A 13,694-nucleotide genomic window follows, 5' to 3' on the forward strand; every position below is an offset into this window, starting at 1 on the left:
GTTAAATATTCATAAGTCAATCAGACTTAAAAAAAGTGATCATATCAATTATTTTTTTGATCGTTTTTTGATCATATCAATTAATGCATAAAAATAATTGAGCAAAGTCAAAATCTATTTTTGATAAAAATTAAAAATAAAGGGAAACTTTTTCATTCTGAATAAAGTATATATATTCATTGTATTATATATGTATTCATTATATTCTAAATTATAGCGAACACATATATACTATATGTTATTTATATTATATAATAATTATACATTAAATTATAACTTACATATTTAATGATGCCAGACTGCACAACTTCTGCCCAGAATTGGAAAGAATGAAGGGGAAGCTCTCTTACTACTAGTATTCCCCAGCACACTGGAAGTCTTAGCTAATGCAGTAAAACAAGAATAAGAAGTAAAAAGTATGTGTATGGGAAACGGGAAAATAAAACTGTCTTTATTCACGGACAAACAGACTGGCTACAGAAAAGACTAAAACATCTACTAAAAACAAACAAACAAAAATCTCTCTTGAAGCTAGTAAGATAGTATGATGTATTTGTTGGTCAATATACAAATTCAGTATTTCCTAAATACTAATAATGGGCCATTGGAAATCAAAAAGGAAAAAAAAAGGGATCCCTGGGTAGCTCAGCGGTTTGGTGCCTGCCTTTGGCCCAGGGCGCGATCCTGGAGACCTGGGATCGAATCCCACGTCGGGCTCCCGGTGCATGGAGCCTGCTTCTCCCTCTGCCTGTGTCTCTGCCTCTCTCTCTCTCTCTGTGACTATCATAAATAAATAAAAATTAAAAAAAAATTAAAAAAAAGGAAAAAAAAAAACCACATACACATCATTTATAATGACATCCCCCTAAATTAGTGCATGTGTCAATTTTACTTAGTATGTACAGGATTTGTGTATACAGAAAAATACAAAATACTGATGACAGAGTTGAAGGAAATCTAAATAAATGGAGAGATGTCTCATGGTCCTGGATTGGAAGACTCAATTTGGCGAAAATGCAATTCTTTGCAATTTAATCTATAGATTCATCACAATCTCAATCAAATACCCTGCAACACCTTGTAGATATTGACAAACTAATACTAGAATGTATATTAAAATGCAAAGCTGCTAAAATATCCAACACAATTCTGACAAAAAATAAAGTGAGAGAATTTATATTACTGAATTTCAAAATTTACTATAAGGCCATGGTAATTGAGACAACATGGGATTGGCAAAAAAAAAAAAAATAATAATAATAATAATAAATAAATAAATAAATAAATAAATGTTAAATAAAGATGCCAACAAGATATATGAACAGATTCTTGATCAGAGAAAATAATATAGAACTCAAAAACAGACACCTACAAATATAGTCAATTGACTTTTGAGATGCAAAGGCAATTCAATGGAGAATTCCTGGAATAACTAGATGTCCATATTCAAAGAAAAAGAAAACACAAACTCCACACCATACATAAAATTATTTTATGATATATCAGATTCCTAAATGTAAGATGTAAAACTGTAAAGATTCTGGGGAAAAAAACAAAAACAAACAAACAAACAAACAGGAGAAAACTTGGGTAACTTTGGGTTGAATTTTTATATACAACACCAAAAGCATGTAAGAGAAAAATAGACAGAAAATTCAATTTTATTAAATTTTAAAACTTTGACTTCCAGAAGTCACTTTTAAGAGAATGAAATGAAAAGCCACAAACTAGAAGCATATTTTCAAATTACATATATGACAAGGAAGTTGTATCTAGAATATACAAAGAACTCTTAAAATTCAATTCAATTAAAAAGCAGACAAAAGATCTGAACAGATTCTTCACCACAAAAGACCTATAGATGGCAAATTAACACATAGAAAGGTACTCAACATCATTTATCATTATGGAAACATAAAATAAAACAACAGTGAGATCCTCCTACACATCTCTTAAAATAGCTAAAATCCAAAAGCAAGTAAGAGCATGTGCTTGCAAGGATGCAGAGCAACAGGAACCCTTACTGCTGGTGGGGATGTAAAATGATACCATAGAATGAAACTGGACCACTTCTTTACACTATACACAAAAATAAATTTAAAATGGATGAAAGACCTAACTATAAGGCAGGAAAGCTTCAAAATCCTCGAGAACACAGGCAGCAAACTCTTTGATCTCAGCCACAGCAACTTCTTACTAGGCATGTCTCTAGAGGCAAAGGAACCAAAAGCAAAAATGAACTCTTAGGACGTTATTAAAAGAAAAAGCTTCTGCACAGTGAAGGAAACTATCAACAAAACTAAAAGCCCCGATGTTTCTAGCAGCAATGGCCACAATAGCCAAACTGTGGAAGGAGCCTCGGTGTCCATCGACAGATGATGGATAAAGAAGATGTGGTTTATGTATACAGTGGAATATTCCTCAGCCATTAGAAAGGACAAATACCCACCATTTGCTTCGATGTGGATGGAACTGGAGGGTATTATGCTGAGGAAGTAAGTCAGTTGGAGAAGGACAAACATTGTATGTTCTCATTCATTTGGGGAATATAAATAATAGTGAAAGGGAATATAAGGGAAGGGAGAAGAAATGTGTGGGAAATATCCGAAAGGGAGACAGAACATAACTCTGGGAAACGAACTAGGGGTGGTGGGAGGGGAGGAGGGCGGGGGGTGGGGGTGAATGGGTGACGGGCACTGAGGGGGGCACTTGACGGGATGAGCACTGGGTGTTATTCTGTATGTTGGCAAATTGAACACCAATAAAAAATAAATTTATTAAAAAAAAAAAACTAAAAGCCAGCCCATGGAATGGGAGAAGATATTTGCAGATGACACACCCAATAAATGGTTATTATCCAAAATCTATAAAGAACTTATCAAACTCAAGAACCCAAACCCAAATAATCCAGTTGAGAAATGGGCAGGAGACATGAATAGACATTTTTCCAGAGAAGAAATATAGATGGACAACAGACACAGGAGAAGATGCTCAACATCACTCATCATCAGTTAAATATTCAATCAGTTAAATATTCATCAGATCAAAACCATGATAAGATACAACCTTACACACCTGTCAAAATAGCTAAAATTAAGAACTCGGGAAACAACAGATGTTGGAGAGAATGTAGATAAAGGGGAGCGCTCTTACACTGTTGGTGGGAATGCAAACTGGTGCAGCCACTCTGGAAACCAGTATGGAGGTTGCTCAGAAAGTTAAGAACAGAAATACCCTATGACCCAGCTCTTTTAGTACCCAGGTACTTACCCAAAGGATGCGGAAATACTCGTTCAAAGGGGTACATGCTCCCCGATGATTACAGCAGCATTATCAATAATAGCCAAACTAAGGAAAGAGCCCAAGTGTCCATGAACTGATAAATGGAAAAAGAGGATGATTAGATAGATAGATGATAGATAGATAGATAGATAGATAGATAGATGGATAGATGGATAACATGGATAAAAGAGGATATATACATATAAAAGAGGATATATATCTATATACAATGAAATCTTGCCATTTGCAATGATGGGGATGAAGGTAGACTCTATTGTGCTAAATGAAATAAGTCAGTCAGAGAAAGACAAATATCATACGATTTCACTGATAGGTGGAATTTAGGAGAAAAAAAAAACACATGAACATTTGGGAAGGGGAAAAAAGAGAGGGGAGAGACTCTTAGTGATAGAGAGCAAACTGAGGATTGATGGAGGGGAGAGGTGGGTGAGGGTGGGCTAAATGGATGATGGGTATTAAGGAGGGCATTTGTTATAATGAATCTTGGGTATTATATGTAAGTGATAAATCACTAAATTCTACTCATAAAACCAACATTTTACTATATCTTAACAAACCACAATTTAAATAAAAATTTGGAAGAAAAAAATGATCGACCTAAATAAAACAAAAAACAAAATAAGGGATGGCTGAGTGGAACCAGCAGTTTAGCACCTGCCTTCGGCCCAGGGCGTGATCCTGGAGTCCTGGCATCGAATCCCACATTGGGCTCCCTGCATGGAGCCTGCTTCTCCCTCTCCCTGTGTCTCTGCCTCTCTCTCTCTCTGTGTGTCTCTCAAGAATAAATAAATAAATAAACAAAATCTTTAAAAAAATAAAAAAATAAGACTAAAAATAAAATAAAACAAAATGATAGTCACTTTGGAAGATAGAATGATCAATTTCTCATATAGCTAACTTCAGACTAACCCTCTAACCTAGCAGCCATGCTCCTAGATATTTACCCAACTGATCTGAATATGTATACATATATAAATATCTATACACATGGTAGGCAGATAGATAGATAGATAGATAGATAGATAGATAGATAGATGATGATAGATAGATAGATAAAGGATTGGCTCACACAATTATGTTTGCTAAGAGTCTAATCAAATGTCTGGGCACCTTGTGTCCCCAGTCAAGCTGGCACATAAAATTAATCATCAAACACAGGCTGGTGTATATGCAAGTATGTCCGAGCTTTATCCATCGGGAGTAGCAATGAGCACATTAATTTTCTCAAGGTCAAACTTCAAGTCAGTGGCAGGATCACACATGTAAGCACATACATGTCTGAACACAACACCTGAGAGTTTAAGCATTAGGATAACTGGCTCCCTGGACACCTAAACTTTAAATAGAAGACTGTAAAATGATCACAATTTTTCAGAAATGTAAATTATAGATCTTGATCTGATACATGAGATATATGTAAAAAGACAGAAATTAGGTCAGATGAAAATGTAATATCTTATTGAAAGAAGTAATGCCCAAAGTCGTAGAATTTAAATGAAAATTATTTTGTCTGACTTAATTAACTACCTGTATCATCACGATGTTATGAATAGACTAGAACCTTAGAAGTTTTTGCTAATATGTCCAAATGGTGGAGCGTTTTTTCTTAAACAATTAGTTGTGCACTCAATCATTGACTGTATACTTAAATGTGGCTAAAATCTACAAGAAAATTATATGATAGAGGAATGACTGATATACAAAAATTTTTTAAAGGACACAGAAGTACCTTTCATACCTACAGTATGCAAATCATTAACAACATAAGACATTATTTTATGATATATTGGTCATAACCTTTGGTAATCAATGTCACTTTTCTGTGATGCCTTCACATCTTTAAAAGAGGCAGAAACTATGTATGATCAGAACATTTCTATTTGGAAGAAGTTAGATCCCTATTTAATATTTAGCTCTGGTTTTTCTGGTAGGTACAATTTCTTTAGTCTACAAGCACACCATTCATGTTACCTTAATACTTAGAATATTCTTCTCAGTTATTAATATGGCATTTGAAATAATAATGTAAGAATATTCTTATCAACACCAGAAATTACACAATAAAAAATTAATGCCCTTAATTCTGAGAGAATATGATCTTTTATCTGGTATTTTTTTTTCTCATCTGTACAATTCACCAATCCTAAAATAAAAATACAGACTTTTCTGATATTGAAGTTCTCAAAAAGTCTAGCATCCACACATCCCTTTCTAAGGAAATATTAAAGGAGGAGCACCTGGGTAGCTTAGTTGGAAGAGTGTAGGACTCTTGATCCTGGGGTCTTGAGTTCAAGCTCTGCATGGGTCAGATTAAATAATAAAATAAAACTTAAAAAATATTAAATTATATAGTCAATAAAACCAAAGGAGATGACATGATAAAAATGAAGATATTGGACCCAAACAACTGTGGATATGGAGTACGAGTACACATTGTAAGAGTCACAGATAAGGTGTGGCTGCAGGCTTCGACAACAGCAGGCCTAGATTGGAGCAGAATGACAGAGAGGTTTAGAGCAGGCAAGTGTAGACAAGTGCCACGTAGAGGTCAAGTGGCTGCAGGAAACTGGAATGTTGCTTGCCATATTTCCATAAATTCAGTAAGTGATTGAAATATTTCTAAAGCAATTTAGACATTTCATTACCCATGGAACAGCAGGACACATGAGTTTCTGGTGCACATGATTCTCATTGACCACCCACCACAAGTCCCTTAGAGGCTCCGTGGAACGTGGCGCACAGTGGACTGTGGATGTAAGCAAATCCCCTCACGGAAGCAGGGGCTTTCCTATCCCATAATTAAATAGATTTTCCCACGAACCTTCAGGGACTGTACATGGAGGGTCCAAGAATGTTTCCTTGAAAAGATTGTTTAAGATTGCAAAGACGCCATAGAGAATTGCTTTCCGATACCATCGGAAACCCGAGTGGCATTTTATTACATTTTGTCCTTTTATCAGGAAGAAAAAGAAAGTTATGCTGAAGCTGCATGAAAGAGAATTGTGTTAAAGTTAACTAAAACTTTATAAAGTTAATTAAGATTTGGGATTATTTTAAGCAACTGATAGTGTTGAAAAAATAATCCATTCGATCTTGACATCCTCATTTTAGTGGCACAAAGATTGTAAGATTAGGCAGTGGTGGTGGGCATGTGTGCCACAGCATAGGAGATCGCACGGTATCAAATGTATTATGATGATGATTATTGACGATTTTACCTATCCATCCATGAGACACAGAGAGAGGCAGAGACACAGGCACAGGGAGACGCAGGCTCCATGCAAGGAGCCCGACGGGGGACTTGATCACGGGACCCCAGGATCCCAGGTCACACCCTGAGCCAAAGGCAGATGCTCAACCACTGAGCCCCCCAGGGACCCTTGTAGCAAAAAATTATTTACAGACATAATAATATGAACAGTATTTGATGATTTTCGACATTTAGAATCAAACTGTAGACAAATCGGAGAACACATTCTTAAAAACAGCACTTTCACTGTAGTAAATATATATATATATATATATATATATACAGATGGAAGAAGCTGAGTTGAATGAATAAAAGGGGAGGGCGACTAAGGGAGCCCAATGACAGTTTTCTGAAGTTGATGGAACAAGAAAACAATTTGCCATTTATTATTTAATGTCACAAAACCACCAACAGAATAACCGTCATGATACTTCGCGTCCTCATTGAGAGGCAGCGGTTGGGGGAGTGAAGTAAGTCACGGGCCATCTTTCATAAGAGACATAGATGTTGTCTGTGCGTCGTCCGTCACCAGTGGAGGATGCACAGGGCAGGGTCACGACAGGAACGACCCAAAGAACTAACTGCCCAAGTGGTTCTGATCAGGAGAACAGGATTTTAAGGACGGGCTGAGAATGATTATTCTCATTTTACCTTGATTTGTGCTCTTTAGTGTCTTACCATGTCCACGAATTGTTCTCAAGTGTCACAACTATCACCGTATACAAACGGAAATTCTAAATCTTCCATAAACATTTTAAGTTTATTCATGGTGATTCCAAAACATAGCTCTCTTTGTGGCTATTTTGTCTGGTATTATTAAACCTTCTTTTCTAATTTATTTCTGTCCTGGGCTGAGTTCTGCTATTAGAGATAAAGTAGTTCTTCTAAAATGACAGAACTGTCACATTTTCAGTAAAGATGCTCATGAAGAAAAAAAAAATCAGAGCTCTTTCCTTCAGAAAACCCAAGTTAAGAAAATAAATATAAATACATTTTAAGGAAAATTTAATAGAAGTCTAAACCAAATCAGTGCTACCTCCTATCAGCTTTTTCATGAGGATAAATAAAGGAAAAAATGTGAAAAATTGAAAAGGACAGTGAATATTAAGTAAAGTGTTGCCAACTCCATTTAAGAGCACACACTAATGTGAAAATTCTCATCTAGTCATTTTCGTTCAGAGATAAAGTATACTTTCATTATTAAAGTTGATTTGGAGAAAATCATACATTAACATTCTTGAGCAAATTTTTATTTCCAGTAATAGCCTTATGACCAGTAATATTATATTTACCTGATATTAGCAATTCCATAAAAATAACAGAGAGAGTGATCATTTTGCCAATAAGTAGGAAATTGGCACGAGTATACTGAAGAATAAAATGCCTAAAAGATTCTTATTAGTAATACATTAAGTAAGTTGTGTATTGCTAAAATATCTATCTTCCCAAATCAGCCTGGAAACATTAAAAATGTTACCAAAGAAAGAACAAACAAGACATCTAAGGAAAAAAGAAAACTAAATGATGCATGTTTCCTAGTTGGCTTCTAAGAACGTTTGTTATGTAATATTTTATGAGAATTTGACTTCAAGAAAATATATAATATCAGAAGATGGGTGAGATTGTAGGTGAAGTTGGGCAATAAAATTTTAGACTTCTAACAACCTAAAATGATTGAACATTGCTTCTTTTGAATAAAAGAAACAGAATATACAGAAACATTTGCTTGTACTCAATTCACTATGAAAGTCTAAGGTCTTTCTCTGTGCGTCTCCTCTTGGTAACTATGACATAGTACGGACACTACAATTTATTTGCACTTATACTCCAAAACATATAGCATCACTGATAAAGCATATGGTATGTGACCCTAATAGATGAGAGACCCTAATAGGCCACACTAATGACACTGTGGTTCAGGGCAGCGCACAGCTCAACTCCCCCTCTGACCCCGCGTAGCTATGTGATTTTCGACTGGTTACTTCTCTGTGATTCAAATTAATCATCTTTAAAGTGAGGATTCAAATGTAACCCACTTCATAGATTTTGTGAAGACTAAATGAAATAATGTTTGGAGAGTCAAGTAAGTACTAATAAATATTAGTCCACTCCTTCTACTTCTTAATTGACAAAAGTCCAAATAGTTACGGGGATTTACTCAATGTTTACGAAGGTGGCAAATCTAGTTTGAAATCAGTATCTTTATTCTTGGAGAGAAATATGAAAAATGTGGGTTTAGGAAACAGAAAAAAAAAAAAAAAGTCTGGTAACTACAGACATACCCCGGAGATACTGCAGGTTTGGTCCAGACCATTGCGATAAAGCTGATAGTGTCGTAGAGTGAGTCAAATTAATTTTTTGGTTTCCTAGTGCATTTGAAAAGGCATATTTATACTACACTGTTGTTTATTAAGTGTGCAATAGTGTGTCTAAAAATAATGTTCTTTATTCTTAAAAATTGCTGACCATCATCTTGAGATTTCAGTGAATCGTAATCTTTCCGTTGGTAGGAGGGTCCTGCCTCAACGCTGAGGGCTGCTGATTGATCAGGGTAATGATTGCCAGAGGCTGGGGTGGCTGCGGCAGTTCCTTAAAACAAGACACCACTTCAGCTCACCTCATCGACTGACTCCTCCTCTCACAAGCAATCTCTGTAGGATGCAATGCTGTTTGATGCATCTTACTCACAGCAGAACTTCTTTCCAACTTGGAGTCGAACCTCTAAAATCCTGCTACTGCTTTGCCAGCTAAATTTATGTAATATTCTGGATTACCTTTTTGTCATTTCCACAATATTCAGAGCATCTTCACCAGCTGTAGATTCCATCTCAAGAAACCACTTTCTTTGCTCAGCTGGAAGGAGCAACTCCTCATCCACACAAGTTTGATCTTAAGATTTCAGTAATTCAGTGATATCTTCAGGCTCTCCTTCTAATTCTGCTTCTCTTGCTATTTCTCTGCACTTACTTCCCCCATTTTTTAAAAGATCTTATTTATTTATTCATGAGAGACACACACACATACAAAGAGAGGGAGGCAGAGGGAGAAGCAGGCTCCATGCAGGGAGCCCGACGCGGGACTTGATTCTGGGTCTCCAGGATCACACCCTGGGCTGAAGGCGAACGCTAAACCACTGAGCCACCCGGGCTGCCCACTTACTTCCCCTATTGAAGTCTTGAGCCCCTCCAAGTCATCCAAGTTGATTAGAATCAACTTCTTTCAAACTCTTGTTCATGCTGGTATTTTGACCTCTTCTCGTGAATTACAAAAGTTCCTAATGGCATCCAGAACGGTGAGGCCTGTCCCGAAGGTCTTCAACTTACTTTGCCCAGATCGATCACAGAAATCACTGTCTATGGAAGTTGTGCCCTTATGAAATGCATTCCTTAAAAAATAAGCGTGAAAGTCAAAATGACTTCTTGATCCATGGGCTGAAGAATGAGTGTTAGCAGGCCTGACAGTATTAATCTCACAGTCTCCATGAGAGCTGCTGGGCGATCAAGTGCATCGTCAGGGAGTGGCCATATTTGGAAAGGAATCTTTTCTTCTGAGCAGCAAGTTTCAACAATGGGCTAAAAATATTCAGTAAACATGCTATAAACAGATATGCTATCATCCAGGCTTTTCTATTCCATTTACAGAGCACAGACACAGTAGATTTAGAATAATTCTTAGGAGGGACACCTGGGTGGCTCAGTGGTTGAGCGCCTGCCTTCAGCTCAGGTGGTGACCCAGGGCCCTGGGATCGAGTCCCACATCGGGCTCCCTGCGTGGAGCCTGCTTCTCCCTCTGCCTGTGTCCCTGCCTCTTTCTCTCTCTGTGTCTCTCATGAATAAATAAATAAAATATTTTTTAAAAAGAATAGTTCTTAAGGACTCTGGGATTTGGAGAATGATCAATGAGCATGGGCTTCAACCTAAAGTCACTAGCTACACTGGCGCCTAACAAGAGTCAGCCCATCCTTTGAAGCTTTGAAGCCAGTGTCTCCTCTCTAGCTAGAAAATCCTAGATGGCACCTTCTTCCTATGGAAGGCTGTTTCACATACACTGAAAATCTATTATTTAGTTTAGCCACCTTTTTTAGTTATCTTAGCTAGATCTTCTAGATAATTTGCTGCAGCTTCTCCATCAGCACTTGCTGTTTTATCTTGCATTTTCCTGCTAGGGAGACAGCTTCTTTCCTTAAACCCCAGGAGCCAACCTCTGCTAGGTTCCAATAATTATTCTGCAGCTTCCCCAATTCTTTCAGCCTTTATAGACTAGAAGAGAGTTGGGGCCTTGCTCTGCATCAGACTTTGGCTTCAAGGCAGGTTGCGGCTACTTTGATCCTCTACCGAGACCACGCAAACTTTCTTCCTATGAGCAGTCAGTTACTTTGCTTTCTTATCATTCATGTATTCACTGGAATAGCACATTTAATTTCCTTCAAGAATTTTTCCTTTGCATTCACGACTTGATGAACTGATGCAAGACTATACCGAATTCACTACAAAATTCTAAGGTCATTCTTTATATATGTCTTCCTGGCAGTTATAACAATACAAAAGATTTAGGTTTTGGCATGTTTTGGCTTTCAACATGCCTTCTTCATGATACTTAATCATTTCTAGCTTTTAATTTAAAGTAAGAGACATGTGCCCCTCCTTTTTCTTGAACACTTAGAGGCTATCATAGAGTTATTATTAACTGGCCTAATTTCAACATTGTTGTGTCTTAGGAAAGGGGGAGGCTCAAGGAGAGAGGGACCTGAGACAGTCAGCGGAACAGTCAAAACATGCACAACACTTAAGTTCACCATTGTATGTGGGCGCATGTAAATGTATTTGTGGTACCCCAAAATAATTATGGTAGTAATACCAAAGACCACTGAACGCAAATAATCCTATCAAATATAACAATAATGTAAGATTTTGAAATATTATGAGAATAACCAATATGTGACATAGAGACTAGATGATTTTAGAAAAATAGCACAAATACACTTGCTCGACGTAGGGCTGCCCCAAATCTTCAATCTAAAAAATGTGATATCTGCAAAGCACAATAAAGCAAACTGCAATAAAATGAGATACGCTGTATTTTAAGTTGGATATATCCATTAGCTTTATATCCTTCAGTTTCCTCTTGTGTTCAACTTGTATCCCTACGTGTTGTGAGGTGTAAATGAAATGACAGAGGCAAAGTACCTTGCACATATACATGTCAGATATATATTATATTTTATATTTTTATTTTATTTTTATATATATTTATTTTATTTATATTATTTTTACTATTTTGCTTCACATTCTACATATTTATTGTGTCCTTCCAACTTCACAGATTGACTGGAATGGATTATATATTGGGAATGGGAAATGAGTAGTAGTAGAAGGAACAAACATTTATTGAATACCAGCTGTGGACACCAAGTAATCTGTCTGCCTCCTTTCATTCAACTGCCATTATGCTGAAGTTGCTCTTTCTACAACCACTGCTGATATTCTAATCGACAAAGTCTATGATAATTTCTTAAGCTTCATATCGCAGAACATTCCTCCTAAATTTGGGAGTCAAGTTCATTATTTCTTCCAATGCGGAATTCCACAGTTTCTGGGACACCGTTCCTTCCAGATTCTCATCTTCACCCCATTAGACACTGCATAGATTCCTCTTTTTCTTAGAGGCCTGTGTACATCAGTGTTTTCCAGACCTCTTACTTTTTGCACCTCCATAGGTCTTTAGTGTTTCTTTCAAGCCATATCTCTCCCTCGGATGGGTAAACACAAATATGTCTACATTTGGATGGACTTTGTAAACATACGGTGTCTCATAATGGACTTACGGATTTTCCCTTCTAAACCAGATAGTTTTATAATTTTCCATCTTGGTTTTATCATCATAATCCTCTCAAGAGTTGTCACTGACTCCTGGCCACATCACCTTCCCTAAATTCAATCAATCAGCAAATTCTGACCATTTTGCTTCTAAAATATTTTTGAATCCATCATCTGCTTCTTATCCCTAATACTTGATTACTATCCTCTCAAGCCTCAATTACTGGAAACCTCCCAACTGCCCTTGCTTTTCCATTCTTGCACTGTCGTAATTAGCCTTCACACATTCTTATTTCAATGTTTAAAAATCCAAATATAACCTCTTCTTTACATGTTGAATTCATTGAAAATCTTTGTAGACTGATTTGTCCAAATATTTATTCAAAATATTATTTCTTTGTTATTCACTATTCATGATCTTTTAAACTATGATTTCCAAATAAACTAATCAAATAGTGAAAAGATACACTGTAATTTAAAAACCACAAAAACCATGAGGACCTTCAAAACACACTTTTAAAATTAGTTGTGGAAGTATATAGAATACAATGAAATATTTTAGTTTTGTGTTTTGAAATTTAAAAAATATATAGGCTTATTCTACATTTTTAAGCTTGTGAAAAGAAACATCAGTCACACAATTGCATTATGTTTTTTTTCTCGTTTTAGATATTTGTAAAGTAACATAATTTGATTAATAATTAACAGAACCTATTCTATTTCTAAGATAAAGTAACTCATTCAGTAAATTCATTAATAGTAATTCATCAAAAATGTTAAAAGTAGCATCAGCAAATAAAGAAATATAGGGTAATATACACAGTATCTTCAGTTGAACTAAATTACTTATTCTAAATATATTCTACAGAAAAAGAATATATATATATATATATATATTTATAGTTGGTTTTTAATTCAAATCTGGCTTCATGATTTCTTCTACAAAATATATACATCTAAATTTGATGGTCTATTTTTTCTCTATCTTCCAAAATACGAAATCAATTTTTTTATGGGAATATATATAAATACTTCATTGACTTTGCTTTCCTTAGTTATTTTGAGGCTTAAAATTATCATCAGGATCCTGGTAACTCATTGAAAGTTTTGGAAAAAGCTAGTAAGCTACATAAAGAAACTATAATTTAAACTCTGAAATATTATTCCAAAAGACTATTCAGAATATGTGATGCTAACTTTAAATATATTTTATGATTTCTTTACTTACAGAGAAATTTCTCAGGAGATATTCTAAATAAAAAGCAAATTTCCTCACTTCCATATTTTGAAAAATCATAATTCTGTACTAGAATTGGAATAGCAAA

The 13,694-nt window shown here is 35.7% G+C and overlaps 1 protein-coding gene across 3 annotated transcripts in view; it reads right to left on the reverse strand.

Annotated features, from left to right (window-relative positions):
- Nucleotides 1–13,694, reverse strand: part of SPOCK3 (SPARC (osteonectin), cwcv and kazal like domains proteoglycan 3) — a 404,892-nt gene that overhangs the window by 104,861 nt on the left and 286,337 nt on the right. The window lies entirely within an intron of this gene.

This window comes from Canis lupus, chromosome 15, assembly GCF_011100685.1.
Source record: "Canis lupus familiaris isolate Mischka breed German Shepherd chromosome 15, alternate assembly UU_Cfam_GSD_1.0, whole genome shotgun sequence".
NCBI lineage: Eukaryota > Metazoa > Chordata > Mammalia > Carnivora > Canidae > Canis > Canis lupus.